Raw genomic sequence first — 15,252 nt, 5'->3', positions numbered from 1 at the left:
CACACACACACACAAAAAATGCTGAATACAAAAGTCAACAAAAAAACATTGGAGTATAGACCTGAACTCTGTTTTGAGTCGCCCCTCGTGCTAAGGTGGCACAAAGCCGTTGCTTAATTCATCATCGATGTCGTGGTGCAGCTCTGCAGTGAAATGACTTTAAGGTGAAACATGTAATCTGATGAGGCAGATGGTTTAACTCCAGAAGAGTCTGACTGCAGCCTCAGGTCCCCCAGCACTTCTTTTCTTTTTATTAGTTTTCTGGCTGGAGATTAAAGACTAATGATAACTCCTCTGCCAGTGAAGCTTGTCAAAAAAACAACTTTCATTAGGCGCCCTGTCAGAATAAATCTCTTCCTGTTATTTACTTAACTTAGTTTTATGACTTTTGTAGTTTTTTTAAATAATTCTTTCTTACCATTTGCAGCTTGTCACTTTCTAGTGGTTCTAAAGAAACTTGTAACTGTTTTTATGAGTTATACACATTAGAGAAGACAACAATGATTATAAATTGCAAATGTATGCAAATATTTATAAAACAAAATATTAAAAAGCTATTAGAGAACCGATATTTCACTAGGGAGCTGAACTGTTCGGTGATAATGGACTAACACTTATTATCCCTCCCGTTAAAATACTAATGGACTAATATGAGTCACTTCAGAAACACCCTTAAAGGATACCAATCATTTTGCATGTTTCCCTACACAAAGAAATAAATCATCTTTTTTGAGGACACAAATTCAAAATGAGCAACAATGACATATTTATCGCTCAAGTCACAAAACCAAACTCGAAGTGGTCAGACTCTGTTTGTGCACGTGGGCCTTCAATGTGCACGGGCACTGGAGTGGGGGTGGCTGCACTGCTCCTGAAACCCATCGAAACCTGTGTGTGTCGAGCACTCGAAACCGTGGGCGTTCTGTGTTGCCTCTCTTCCATAATGTAGCAGCGCGAGAGCGAATTCTATTTCTCTATGACTTGACTGTCACTTGAAGTGGGTTTCGCAGGTCATGTGAGTCATTGTGATGATGAGTCATTCATGCTGCTGTGCTGGAACCGACGGGACAACAGCTCTGCGTCAGACACACACAATTCTATCAGCCCTGTAGTTCTGGTGCTGATCGTCGTCTGTAGCAGAAAGTCGAACGTATAGAGCTTCCAGTCGGTGACACACACGATAAACCAGACCCCAAATTCCACTTGCTTACGTTTTCTGGACCTTTCAATCGTATCACCTGGTTTTCATCGTTAGTAGAGTTTTATAGCACTTTGCAGCAACAAACTACGTCCATGCTTGACAGGCTTAACTTTGAATCAATCTTTAAAGGATTTCAAACATGTTCAAACAACAATCAAACACTTTAACAATGAAACACACTCTTCTAGCAGATTGCCAGTAAGGTCTGTATTCATTCACCTAAGTTTGCAAACGCCACATTCAGGCTTTGCTTAAAACTATGTGTGATATAATCACGTTTCTTTTCTTTTTTTCTGACGTAAAGAAATATGCTTGAAAGGGAAGTCCTGAGAAAATAAGACCACTTGGGTTGAAAGCTGCTTTTGGCAGGAAGAAGTAATGTAGTGATTTATTAAGTAAACCGCAGAGTTCCATTAAGAGCCTGAGAAATGAAAGCAGGGATATGATGAGTTATGTTTAGTTGTCTCTCTGTCGTTATTGTTTTGACCATTGACTTAAACCAGAACTCTTCATCCATTCTAAGAGTTCAAGTGTCTTAAGATGATTTGAAATCTAGTTCCAGTTGGATTGGGGTTAGATACAGATGACTGCGCACCGTGCAGCACAGGGAGGAAGATATCATTTCTCTTCTTCCTATATTTATTTTCTGCAGACTCCACCACTCTGGTTCGTCAAACACATTAACTATGGATGATTCATTGTAAACACTTCTCCTCACAGATGGTCAGTATATGTTAATACGCATTTCAAATGAAACCCGAATTGACTCTGCACAACTTCGTTGTTGATGCAACGACGATAACAGACTTATAATGTATTTTTTTCCCCAGTCTGTCCTCTGATGCAGAGCCCGGAAGAACTCCCACACTAGAGTCAACATTCATTCAATATCATTTCCTTAATTGCGTCGGTTTATGAAGAAAGGGCAAAAGAGGGAGTGTAGAATCTGTAAACAGTCGTTCCCCGTGTTTACAGAAACTTTTTATCTGGGGATGTGCAGGAGATTAAAAGCAACAGATGATTTAGTTTGTTTGGGAAAGGACAAGGGAAAAAAGGTTTGTGACTCACTAGTGACCATCATAAATATGACTTTCCAGCTATAGTGTTTAGAACAATTCAACCAGGAGGTCAGGAGATAATGAAATTGGTTCTTCAGTTGTATCATTGTTTATAACGTTGTTGAGAACATTTAGTTTAAATTTGACTGTTTACGCTTCTACGATTGGACAAGTACAAATGTTTGTGCCCTTCTTTTTGGGGAAGGAAAGGAACAACACAAACATGCACAAGTTCCTGTACCGTAACGCCTCAAACAGACGGGCATTAAACTTTAAGCAGGGGCTGACTGATGGATCACTCGACTGCAGCGAGGAACTCTGCTCGCATCCAGTGCTGCTCACTCCCGTTGTGAGGCTTCTGTAGTTGTGCTCTGGCTTTTGCATTCTTGTTTATGCACTTGTGTGTCACTTGTCGTGCCACCGTACGCTAGTGGCTGAAATAATTATGAAGTGAGAAAAGGAGGAAGTCAAGTTATCTTATAGAAAAACTGAGCAACTCTACCTTCAGGGCCTGACGATCCTTGAATAAACCCCAAAATGTGTTTTTTGTGTCTGAACCTGGCCTCTACAATAGCACTGTCACATCATAAGTTATGTATTTCACACACTGGTTCTCAACAGCTAAATTCAGGAAGTTCGCTTGTGGGTCAGATCAGGGACCAATGTGGAAAGTTGCATCTGTTTCTCAGCTTGACACTTTTCATATTATGACAGAGGTTCCCCAAAGATGTGGGTCAGGCAGTTGCAAGATAAATCTGCATGGCCAGAGGTGGTGGGGGGGGGTCACAAGATGATTAATGAGAGTAGAGGAAGTCTAAACATCACTGCTGCGAATAATTTCTGTTCATTGTTTATGGCTTTTTTATTTATTTTTATTTACTTATTGCAAAACATGACAGAGTTGGCGGTTTTTTTTTTTAAAGAAATGTAAGATCTAACACTGATCAGAGGAAGGAAAACAGAAGCTGTTTAGTTTAAGTGCTCTCAGCTTATATGGAGACACCGAGAATGTATTTCCTGCTATTAAAAGGTCACAAGTTAAAACGTTTTCTGAAAAGTTGAATCTTTTGTTGAATTAATATCTGCATTTAACCTTCATTTGCAATTTGTGGTGTCAAACAGCTCATTTGAAGGTTCGACAAACTCCTCTGTAAAGTGTATTTTTAGTGGAATAGTTTCCGTTCATTGGTTAGCTGAGTGGTGGAGGGTCATCTCACAGCAAGGAGGTTCCGAGTTCAGATCCCGTTGCAGGTGGGATCTTTCTGAGTGGAGTTTGCATGTTCTCCCAGTGTCTGCACTGGTTTTCCATCGGTACTCAAGTTTCCTTACATGGTCTTAAGACAAGTAGAGTGGGGTTAGGTTAATTGGAGACTCCTAATTGACTGTAAGTGTGAATGTAAGAGTGAATGGCCCTGTCCATGGTTTACACCGCCTCTCGCCTCTCGCTCCAGCTCCCCCGCTGCCCTCAAAGGATGAGCAGCATAGATAATTGATGGATGGATGGATAGATCGTTGGTTAGCTGCTTGGTGCTGACACAAGTGCACTTAATAGAAAAAAAACTACATCATTTTACTTATTTAAGTCAGAGCAGGGCTTCATAAGTTCATGTGTAAGGTTTGGTTCATGTGTAAAGAGTCCTTCACAATTCATCATCATCACCCTGCAGTGGATCTAAATGACCTGGCTTCTCTTCTTCTGCTGCTTGGTGAGATGATCTCCAACTCCACTGCTGCAGTTACTGGTATTAGACCAGCTTGGTGTGCTCGTTACCTGAAGTGTGTCACGTCACTGCCGGCTGCTCTCTTGTGTTCAGACGTCTTCCTTGGGGCCAGATGACGAATCTCTGCAGACAGTGACAGCCTCTTTTATTCCTGTTTTATGTAAACCCACTGGAGCTTCGTGCCATTCAAAGTCCTTTCATAGTAGAAAATGTCAGAGCGTTTGAGGCTGCTGATTCACTTTGAATGGGTGTTGTCATGCGTTGCCGAACCGCATTGTGGTTCCGTCACTTCCTTTTGCTAGCGTTGTGTGTGGTAGAAGTTAAAACCTAAACTTTCGGTGTGGCAGGGCGCTGGCTAGTTAAACTCAGGCCAGATGAGGCAGAAGCAGCAGGTGAACCTTGTATGTGCTCATCTGGCTGTGGAGGTTATTTCCTGATTAATCCCCCCTCAGCGGCGCGAGGACAGCTGAACCTGAGATTGACTGTTGCTGTGGCGATCGCGCCAAGTAACGAGTACGTGAGGGCTCTGCAACAGCAGCAGCTCTGTTGCTTCACAGGGAGTCCAGCACTGCATCTTATCATAGGGAACTAGGAGAGAGAATTTGAGCCGTGTTGAAGAACAAAAACCATCTGAGATTTCAAGAATGATGTCTTAACATTACGAGAATAAAGGAAAAAACTGTTTTTAAGGAAATGAGCGACGAGGAGAACCCGTACTCTCCAGAGTTCCACTCCTTCTGGATCGAGGATCTTACTCTTTTTGGAGAAACTGAGAAACCCCCTTGAATGGCACACAGATGTAATCAGCGATAACTCTTCTGTCGACCACTACCAAACAAATCCTCCCCCAGAAGAGAGGCGACTTCCTCCAAGTCTGTTTGGCTCTTTATTCAGAATAGACACGGTTTCTTGACCACAGCCAAAAATAGCAAGTATTTGTGAAACCTTAAGTGTAACTGAAGAAGAAATATTACTGACTTTACTCTCACGCCCTGAGTGGCCTTAATGCTCCTTTGTGGGGAACAACAGTGACTTTGTTTATTTGTTTTCCTGCTTTTGGCCATTACCAGACCAATTTGAGATTCCCAAAGGACATTATCAATGCTCCCAGACCCCAAAATTGAACAAATCCGATCAATGAACCTGTGATTTCAGCACATTTCACACCCTCCATCTTGTTTAAATCTGTCTGAATGGGAGGAGGAGGAGGACAGGCTCGCTGTCTGGTTTCCAGGCTACTGGCTCCTCATCACACATTCAACTGTGCTCTTAAGATATCTGAGCAGGGAGGCTTTGAGTTCACTGACAGATGCTGCCATTAGTCTCCATTGTGATATTCTACATGTAACACAGTGCTGCTCCGTTATTTCCCTGATGTATTGTTCTGCAGCTCAGTGTCTTCTGGCTAAAGAGGCACATTCATCAAGATGCAGGCTTCTGTCCCTCCCTGTCGGCGTGACTCATATGTGTAATTAAGATTCACCGCAAGCTGCTCGGGACACATTGATCTCGCTATTAATGATCAGCCCATAATTTGCAAAGAGCCATGAGTGTGAGTGAGTGAGTGAGTGAGTGAGTGAGTGAGTGAGTGAGTGAGTGAGTGTGAGTGTGAGTGTGAGCTCAGATAAGACTAATGAATGTCAAGCAACTTATTACCACTTGTTATACTTATCTGGTCAGTACAGTACTGTACACAGACACATATTCACATTAGACATTATAACATAACATTACCAAAGTACTGGAAGGTGAGAAAATGCCAAAGACCTGCAAAAACAAATGAATAACACTATCAAACATTTTGTTCCTTCTTTATCTGTACCTCAATTTATAAGGTAAATACATACATAAGGTAATAAGGAGTATTAGGGCCACTTGAACAGGATTTTCTTTTTGTAAATTTACAAAAATGAGGTAAATTTATGAAGATAAAATTCATTTATATTTTGAGAGTAAAGTCATAATATTACAAGAATGAAGTAATAATTTTAGGCGTGATGCTTTCGTAAGTTTGTCAAGAAAAACTTGTCATATTTTGACTTTCTTCTCAGAATCTCAGATTTTGTCTTAAACCAACATGCCTCTAACACTCTGCTGTAATGAGACATTTAATGTTTTTAAAACATCCTCCTGGGAACCGACACTTTGCAATTTGTATGCTTTATTTTCCCTAATGTGTTTTTCCCCTCAAGATGCCTCTCATAACAACTATGTACCACATTTACTTACATTATCTTCACAACTACAAGCAAAGAAAGTGCCCACACACTTTAAGGCAGTGGCTTCTCACAATTGCAGGAAGACTCCTCATAGTGCTCGGCCCCTCTCCTGGACAGACATTTCCTCATGTGACAGCCGGACCCCCGCTCTGCAGTTTGTCTTATTAGCAGATGTCCTGAATAGTCGGCTCCACAAACAAGTCGCCTCTTTCCCTTTTCTCTCCACTTACCGGAGGGGATTTGTGTAAACATTCCAGGGCGGCTCGCTGAAAGACAGACGTGACTTCGGGAAAACTTGTTTTGTCTTCATGCAGCGAGAGGAACAAATAGTTGAAGAACAAATTGAGGAAGGGTCCCACATTCGTAGTGTTATGTCTTTAAGAAAATGTTTTTACAGTTTGAAAAAACATGAAGAGAAACTGTAAATATGGGAAACGTTTCTTTGGCCAACTCCATCGAACAGGCTGTTATTTTGTAGCAGATTCATTTGCACCATATCAAACCCTAATGATCAATACTGTGACAATAAGGTAAATGCTCGGTTGTTCCCTATTTCTGTTAAGAGGTGTTTCGCAGGTATTACAAGAGTAGATGCATGATGATTGTGCTACATACAAATAAATGAGATGACCGATATTATTTCAATACACCTGCAAGAGAACATGAAATCTGATTGGCCCCTGAAGTGCCCCTGTCCTATCAGAATAGTTCTCTGAATAAACTCACTTATTAACAACACTATAAAATATATTTAATCCTGTGTGGCTTTGCTCAATAGACTTAAATGTGCACTTTACTGAAAGAGGACATGTGCATGGATGCTGGACATATAATTGTCCCCTCTGTGTAAATGTGGCCCCTTTATGATTTACAAAAAAACCTAGATGCGCTGCTGCTGTAGGACATTTATATAAAGTACTTTTGGAGACATTTTACAGTGAAGGGAAAATTCCAACCTGTTGATGGAGCTAAAGGAAAAGTGTGTGATACATCTCGTTTGGTCAGATCTATCAAATTGACGAGAACTACATATGTACTAACTTTCATGACAGGTCATCATACTGCACTTTTATCAAACTGAAGTATATGTGTCACTGGTTACAGATCTTATTTTCCAATTTTGTGAGCCACGTGAAGAGAACAAACGACGAGCGGGCCTCAACACAAACAAAGCTTTCTGGATCTTGCTCGTCTCATAATTGGAACTAGTGCTGATGCTGCTGGTGTCAGTCGAGCTGCTGATCTCTTCCAGGTTCCAGGACACATTTAGCAAGGGAGTTAAACCCCCAGCGCCTCTGGTGTCAAATCCAAGGGCACAGGAAGAATGACCGTTACTGCACACAGCGAGTGTCTATGTCTGTTGCCACGGACACAAATGCACAACATGCATTGGCTGCAAAATTGAATATAGTGCTAATTTTATGGCGTGAAGGTATGGTACTGTTTTTTTCTTTTTGCACAGATGCACTATTTGCAGCATGCACCTAAATAAAGCTCCATTCACATATGAGAACATTTTGGGACACACACACATACGGACACACACAGCTCTCATTCCTTCGCCCTGTCACAGCTTATCCTTCCATTCTCACTTTCTGCCATGCCTGAGCCGCACTCTTACGATACACCTGTCATCAACCCCCCCCCCCCTGCATCTGCTGCCAAACAGCTTCGGGCTTTAACTACTTCCCGGAAGCGTCTCAGGCTGGATATATACTGAGGCCGTTTTATAAATGACCTATAGAGTGACCTATAATACGGCCACTTGTTGACAAAGGCTTAAAATATATACACCTATCTATAGATATGGAAAGATATCAAATCGTATTTCCTTATCTGGAAACAATTAGTGATTCAAAGCAGAATAGGAACATCAATCCAAACTATGCATTATGGTTTTTGCATGCACGGCTGTTGATTGGTCAGTATGTTAAAACAGTGAAACATTAGCATGCATGCTATATATCCTTCTTTTGCACATTCTTGCACGATGCATTGCAATCAATACGTTTATAAGCAGCTAATATGTGATTCACTACCACAATTAGCAACTTCTATTTTTCTTTTCCTTTTTGCATTTGGTTTACAGCTCTGAGAAAGAGTTTCTTCCATACGTGTGCCCGTGTGTTTCTGGTAATCCCGACACTGTGTTTTGAATTCTACAACAGTCATTCTGCACCTTCAACCCAAATTGCCCGAGACTCCGCCACTGCAACACTATCCCCCCCGATGGATAAGAAGATCCGTGCAGCGTGTCTGATCACCTACTCTCGCTCTCGCTCGACCAATCCGCCTCTGACAAAAGAATTCAGGTCAAAATACTTCTCACCAGCGCCGCAGCTCTCAGTAACATGTCCTCTTCTTCCCTTACCACTCGTCTCTCTCTCTCCGCAGGCTCATATTAACTTACTCTAACCTCCTCCCAGCACCAGACATCAGACCTGTGGAGACGGGGCTTCTTTCCACTCAACCTCCTCATCCCGCTGAGACTCTCTCTGCCCAAACCTATTAGCGACTTCTTAATGAATTAGTAAAATACTATCCGGCTCAATTTACTTCCCCCGGACATAAAAATACAATTCACCACATTTCAATTTCACGTCTTGTAAACAACACCCTGTCGGTGTTCCCCAAGGAATGAGAGGGCTCGGTGAACCCCTCACCCCACAGGCGCTGAGAGGGGGGGAAGACTCAGATATCTGCACCTGTCCACGCTGTGATTCCGAGGAAGCCCCTGCTGGGAAGTGAGTGGGTATACAGGGAAGTTTCCGAGGGTTCAGAGAGCGACGGAAAGATAAACAGGAAGCAGAAAACGAGCTCTGTGAAGAGGTCAGACAAAGTCAGGATCAAGTACCTTTTACATTCAGCTGCTCAAGTAATATTTTCCCATGCTTGTTTTTATTAATTTCATCCACTCTAACTAAGATTTGATATTTCACAGCAGGAAAAAAACTAAAACAAAACATTGACACAGAATGAACAGAAAGACAAATACGTAACCAGAAGCAAATGTTGCCTTGAGCGGAAAAACTCGGGTTACGTAAAACAGTTTGGACTTGGACATGTGAGCATCATGAGAGCTGCTCACTTGTAGCAATATTTCTTTTTACAGAAACAGAAACAGATCAGGGGATGAATCATGTTTAGTGGAGATCTCTCTGCAGCCAGCCTGAAGCAGTACCAGAACAAAATGAACTGCAGTGAACCTTTGAGCTCCAACATAGACAAAGGGTCTGCAGCCACATCAGCCACTCTGATCGAAAGCAGCATTTTCCACTTAGCACTCAATCAGTCCTATTTTAATTTTGACCTGATGATGACACAAGAGAGAGAGTCAGAGGATCCCCAAAGATCTTAGTGATTCCTTTCCTTTTTGAATGCTCCCTGACGATGTCGGATCCGTCCCTGTCTGACATTTCATAGGTTTTATCGAAGTTGGTTGGATCCCATTGGAGGAACTGGAGGAAGGTGCTGCCCCACGACCCCCCCGACCGGGACATAGTGATCTGAAAAATCTGGATGAATGAACTGAGAGATCGAAAGGTCAAATGGAGAAGGAAGCAGAGGAGGGAGGAAGCTGAAAGACGTCACTGCAACGTCAGTGCTCAATAATGCTGACTCCACAGAATTATATGGAAGTGAAAATGGGATATTTATATTAGACATAAACAAAAAGATCTTTGTTAGTCGTTATAGCTGCAGGGAGTCGGGGTGTTGAGCTGAGTTATTATCACAGGGTCGTACCATCCAACATAGTTTTCCATTCATTAATCTCTTATTATTATCATTATACATTTTCATCTCTCTCTCTCTCTCTCGCTCTCTCTCTCTCTCTCTACTATTTAAAGTGCCTTGAGATAATGTATGATGTAGAATTGAGCCTCACAAGATATCCTGGTCAAACATTCTACTATTTCATAATCTAATTAAAAAAAAAGATAAGCTCAAACACATCAGTGAAGATTATAAAAAATGTAAAGGTTTTAGCCGTTTCTTGGACACGGATGAATCTCACGTAAACATTACAAGAACGAGATGATCTTGATAACGACAAATCCTTGGAGGAACAATTGGACTCTGACCCGTGTCAAGCTCCGGCCACATCCTTTTTAAAAAACCTGCGCTGCTCTGACCTGCACGCAGCGATTTCCCGAGATTCCCCAAAGGTAAACAGTCTTTCTCAGTGTCTGTCTCGTGCAGCTGGCTCCTCTCCCACGAATGCACGACGGCAGCTATCAGTGCGAGACAGGCTAAGTGTTTTCATGAAGTGAAAAAGGCCTCCCCTCGTCCCCACTTCCTCTGCTGTGGTGCAGGGCTTCGAGATGGAGGTGATTAAACAGCGACAAGCGCACACGTTGGCGCCTTCTCATCCTGTGGAGCTTTTTTTTCGGTGCGTTGCAGTGAAGGGTTGAGAGAGACCACATTGTTGTGTTTGGAATTAATCAAACCCGTCTTTGCTGCTGCGCTCCTGAGTAAAGTGGAGGGGGGGGGCTTCTTACTCAGAGGGAAGCTCATGCACTAATACAGTGCACTGTGAAGAATGCAAGAGCCCCTGTGGCCACAGAGCAGGAGTCTAATTATGTAGCGGCACTTGAAAAAATATCTACTTTTCTCTTGTGTGGAGCTCCAGCTGATTTCCACTCAGCCGGTCACTGGATTCATTGATCGGGCTGGAATCTTCACTTCAGTTCAATCCAACAAGCCTCCATTATCGGCTGCATCACCCTGGTTGGTTGACAAGGGATCAAAGAAACTATAAGTTGTAATGTACAAACTCAGCAAAGTGTAGAAAAGAGGCCCAATAGCAGCCCGAAGCAGGACATTATTATTATGTTGATCCTAGTCAACACGATCATTTAAAGAATGACTAGATGTACGTGGGATCTATTTAGCTGCCTAAGCTTATGTCATGTTTAGTGTAAAGCACACTGAGCTGCATTTTATATTATGAAAAGTGCTATAGTAATAAAGTTTGTCATCTCTGACAAAGAGGTTTTTGTTTCCATCAGCCTTTGTTTGTTTGTTGGAAAACACTACTGGATGGATTATCATAAAACTTGATGGCCTGTTTAAGAGAATGATATTCCTGCCACTTGCAAGTCTGTGCAATTTGGTGCAGATCCACATTATTATTATTTATTATCATTATATTGTTGTTATTAGATGACACTTTATCATATTATATAATAAACAAGACTTTTTAAAGGTAAAGTATGATGTCATGATGGCAGGAACAGACTTCAGACAAAATCTGAGATGAAGAAACATTTGTGGTTGAAAATAAGTTAAGATTCATATTAAAAAAGATTACAGCTGGTTCAATAACACATAAATATCTTAGGCATTTGGGACAGTAGTTGTTATTTTGAAAGAAACGATTTTAGGTAGCACTCATTTCTAATCCACAGTAGGAACATGTTCATATGTCTGTGCAGGAACAGAAAGGACCTGGCTGCGGTCACAGAGTGTGAATGAGAGGACAGTGTAATTACTCCTGTGTTGCAGTGTACAAACGTATCACTGCTGGTGAGGCTAAGTGCAGGCGACAGCGCCCTGAAGCAGCTTCTCCTCGCCCTCCACCCGCCACTGGTGTGCAGCCTATCCAGGTCACATCAGGGGGAGACAAGCATCCAGCAGCGGAGAGAAACAAGGGGAAAAGCCTGTTCACCTAGAACTACAGGAAACGTGTGCCTCCACCGTTTTCCATCACAGAAGGAAATCTTTCATTTTTTAAAACTTTTGAGTCAGATCCCAGCCTCTGCTGCCGCGTGCTCGAAAAGTGCAGTAGTAAGAACTGGTGTGTGTCAGCCCCGGCTGGGTGGAGGCAGTGGAGCGGCAGTAATCGAGTGGTACAGGGAGTTATAATTGGACAGAGCGGGGATACAGAGACGGCTGCTGCTGCTGGTGGAAACGTCTGCGGCCCTGTGTTGTTCTACAGTTGGCGAGCAGCGACTGAACTTTTGAACTTAATCTGAGAGCAGCTTGAGACGACAGTTTGAACGCATTCTTGTGCCGGACTCATTTGTTTCAGAACAGAGGCAGAAATTACATCATCATCATCATCATCATCAGGGTGTTGTGAGTTTGCACAATTTGCCAGAAGAGTTTGTAAAGTTGTGTGTTTGTATTGATGTAGTTCTGCATCTATTTATTTATATCATTATCTCATGAATAATATTACACTAATTGACTTTACATTGGGACCGCACTCATTTTAAATTCTTTACATATCTGTATATAACAGCATTTTATTTATGACAGTAACAGTATTATTCATGAATTTGAAATGTGAGGTCCGACACCAGGGCAGCGCTACCTTTTTCTATCTTAAAATTTTCATAACATCCTCCATAGGGAACACTGAATTATTGAACACATATATTTTGTACTTGGTTCTTGTGTTTCTGTCTTAGTTTGTTTATTCTTGTGATTTTTAACCTTTGTTATTTCGATAGTTACTTTTTTCTTCTTTCAAGCAACACTAGGTTGTTTTTATACCGTAACACAACAGCCTCAAAATCATTTTTAATGCTACACAAACTTGGCATGTCTTTGATTGCCACAGCGCCCCCTGGAGCTGTAACCAAGCTGTACAATTAAACTCTACTTACTTCATATCCCACTAACCTCTTCAGTGCGACGGCGTGAACTGCTTCTCTCCGGTAAGGTGTCTGATGGCAGATGGTAGTGATTCTACGTGCTCTTTTCGTAAAAGACGCCATGATGCTTGTCGGCGAACAGCAGACGGACGGAACCACCCTGAAGGACATGGTAGTCTACGGGTTTTATGTTTTTTATTTTATGACACAAAAAATGAATGACTCTTGTGAAATCTTTCTTGTAAATCTGAGATTTCTTTTGTATTTATGGATTTTATTATGGGCCAAATCAAATTATATGTTCCCCCATCTCCTTCCATACACTTGATTTATGTGTACGTACAATAACAAAATGCTTTTGGACCCTTGGGCCACATTGTACATCATTATGTGGCTCTCAGATAAAGAGTTTACAAGAATAAATTACTATTCTGCGTCATGGAGACTGTGACTGTGAAGATCATCACATGCAGTATTTCATAATGTATGAGGCAATCACATGGGAGCCTGTTAACTCAACCCCAGGAGTCAATGGTTATATAATAATACGAATGTTCTCACATTGTGATCCATGATGTGATGGGATTCTGGATTAACCTATATTATATGTACATATATATATATATATTAATATATATTAACACTAGATTATCTTTCATTTATCTATTCATGTGAACAGTAAAATATAACCATTTATTTTCTGCCTTAGTCTTTTCAGTCAATATATAATGTAAAGACTGTTTAGGCATAGTTTAATATATATTGTTTATATTGTTTATTCTTATTGGAAGTGTGACGAATCAAATTATCCCATTTACCAGTGATGTTGTATTTGTTTAACCATCTTTAAAAAAAATCTAAGTCAGGACAATAAATCAGCATCACAAACAAGTGATTTTAAAGTGGGAATGAAAACCACTTTTCCTCTCTGTTGACCCAATCCTTGATTTGTATCTTTTAAAGTCTGACCCACAATTTATTGTAGCAGACAACAGGGACTTGTGGAGCTGAGTGAAAGGAGCAACGTGTGCTTGTTGCTCTTGACAGTTGCCGTGGGGACCAACGCGGCACATGTTTCTCATTACACAGCCTCGGAGGTGGACGTTATAGAATCCAGCACGGAGGGATTAATCATGTGCGTGTTAATATCTGCTAAACTGATCTGCTCGTGTCCAATAAAAAGAAAAGTTGACGGGCTGGTGCTGTGCTATATTGTATTAATACATCAGTATTACACATTGTCTAATCCAGTGAAATAATAAGAGACATTGTATGTAAATATATATACATATGTAAATATATATATGTTTTCACATCCAGAAAATAAAACACCACTAGTTACATTCAAACAGCAGTGTCCAGGTGTCAAGAAGTTCAATACAGAGCAGGATGAACAAAAACTTCAGACGTTGTCCTCAATGCTTTTGTCACATACTTTACAACATAATGTCCCCGGGGGTCTTCAGCGACCCTCCAGAGTCACATGAAAGTAATTCACACATAAATATACAAATTAAAAAAGGTACACAGGAGCTACTACATTTGCATCTGGCCTTTCCAACGCGCTGAAAAATGAAATTACCGAAATTACCGAAATTACCGTAAGTCCTCGAGATGCGTCGCTGCACAGTCGATGACTTCATGACGCTGCCGCTGCACATTAACAACCTGCTGCAAAGCCACGAATGTACAAAGTTTATGATTCAACTGAGAAACTGTCCTGCAGATCTGAGATTTAAAAAAAGAAATATTACACAAACTGTAGTTGTGATTTCACTACCTTGGACTTACTGTGAATATTGTTCTGTGTGAAATTAACCTTTAACACTGGCGGCAGAGAAAATCTTCTCCTTCTGTGAAAATAATAAATATAAAACGTATTTGATTTAAAGACTGTTGAGAAAATGGGGACGTCAACAAATCATTAAATTGTGTGACGGGTGACTCATGAATACAAGTGAGCATTTGTATGAAAGTAGTACTTTTGGATTGTGTATCTGAAATAATTAAAAAAGAATTTGCCCAAAAGAAAAAAAGGACAAATGATAAATGATAATATTTTCTTTCTTCACTTTCAAATACAGGCAAAAATTGAGAGCTGACAAAACGCAGCGAAGATGATGACAAACAAACGCAGGCAGACAAATACAATAGCTCGTTGAAAGCTCTCGGTTCCCCCCCCACCCCCCCTATCAAAACACAGAAGTAGAACAAACAACTTCTTTTGTCGACGCCTCACACACTGTCACACAAAGACGGCTGCTTCATGTCTGAATGCACTCTAGTGCTCATTAATACTGTAAATATAAATCATGCACACACACACACACACTCAGTCACATGATCAACTTGTCCTCTTCCAGAAATGTTAGGATTTACAAAAATGATTTATATCGGCTGACGGTGACTCGTGTTCCCAGCATTGTGGATTGAAATGTGATGAAGACCTTCTGA

This window comes from Hippoglossus stenolepis, chromosome 13 (genome assembly GCF_022539355.2).
Source record: "Hippoglossus stenolepis isolate QCI-W04-F060 chromosome 13, HSTE1.2, whole genome shotgun sequence".
NCBI lineage: Eukaryota > Metazoa > Chordata > Actinopteri > Pleuronectiformes > Pleuronectidae > Hippoglossus > Hippoglossus stenolepis.
The sequence above is the reverse complement of the archived record's forward strand: the minus strand, read 5'-3'. Positions refer to the sequence as shown.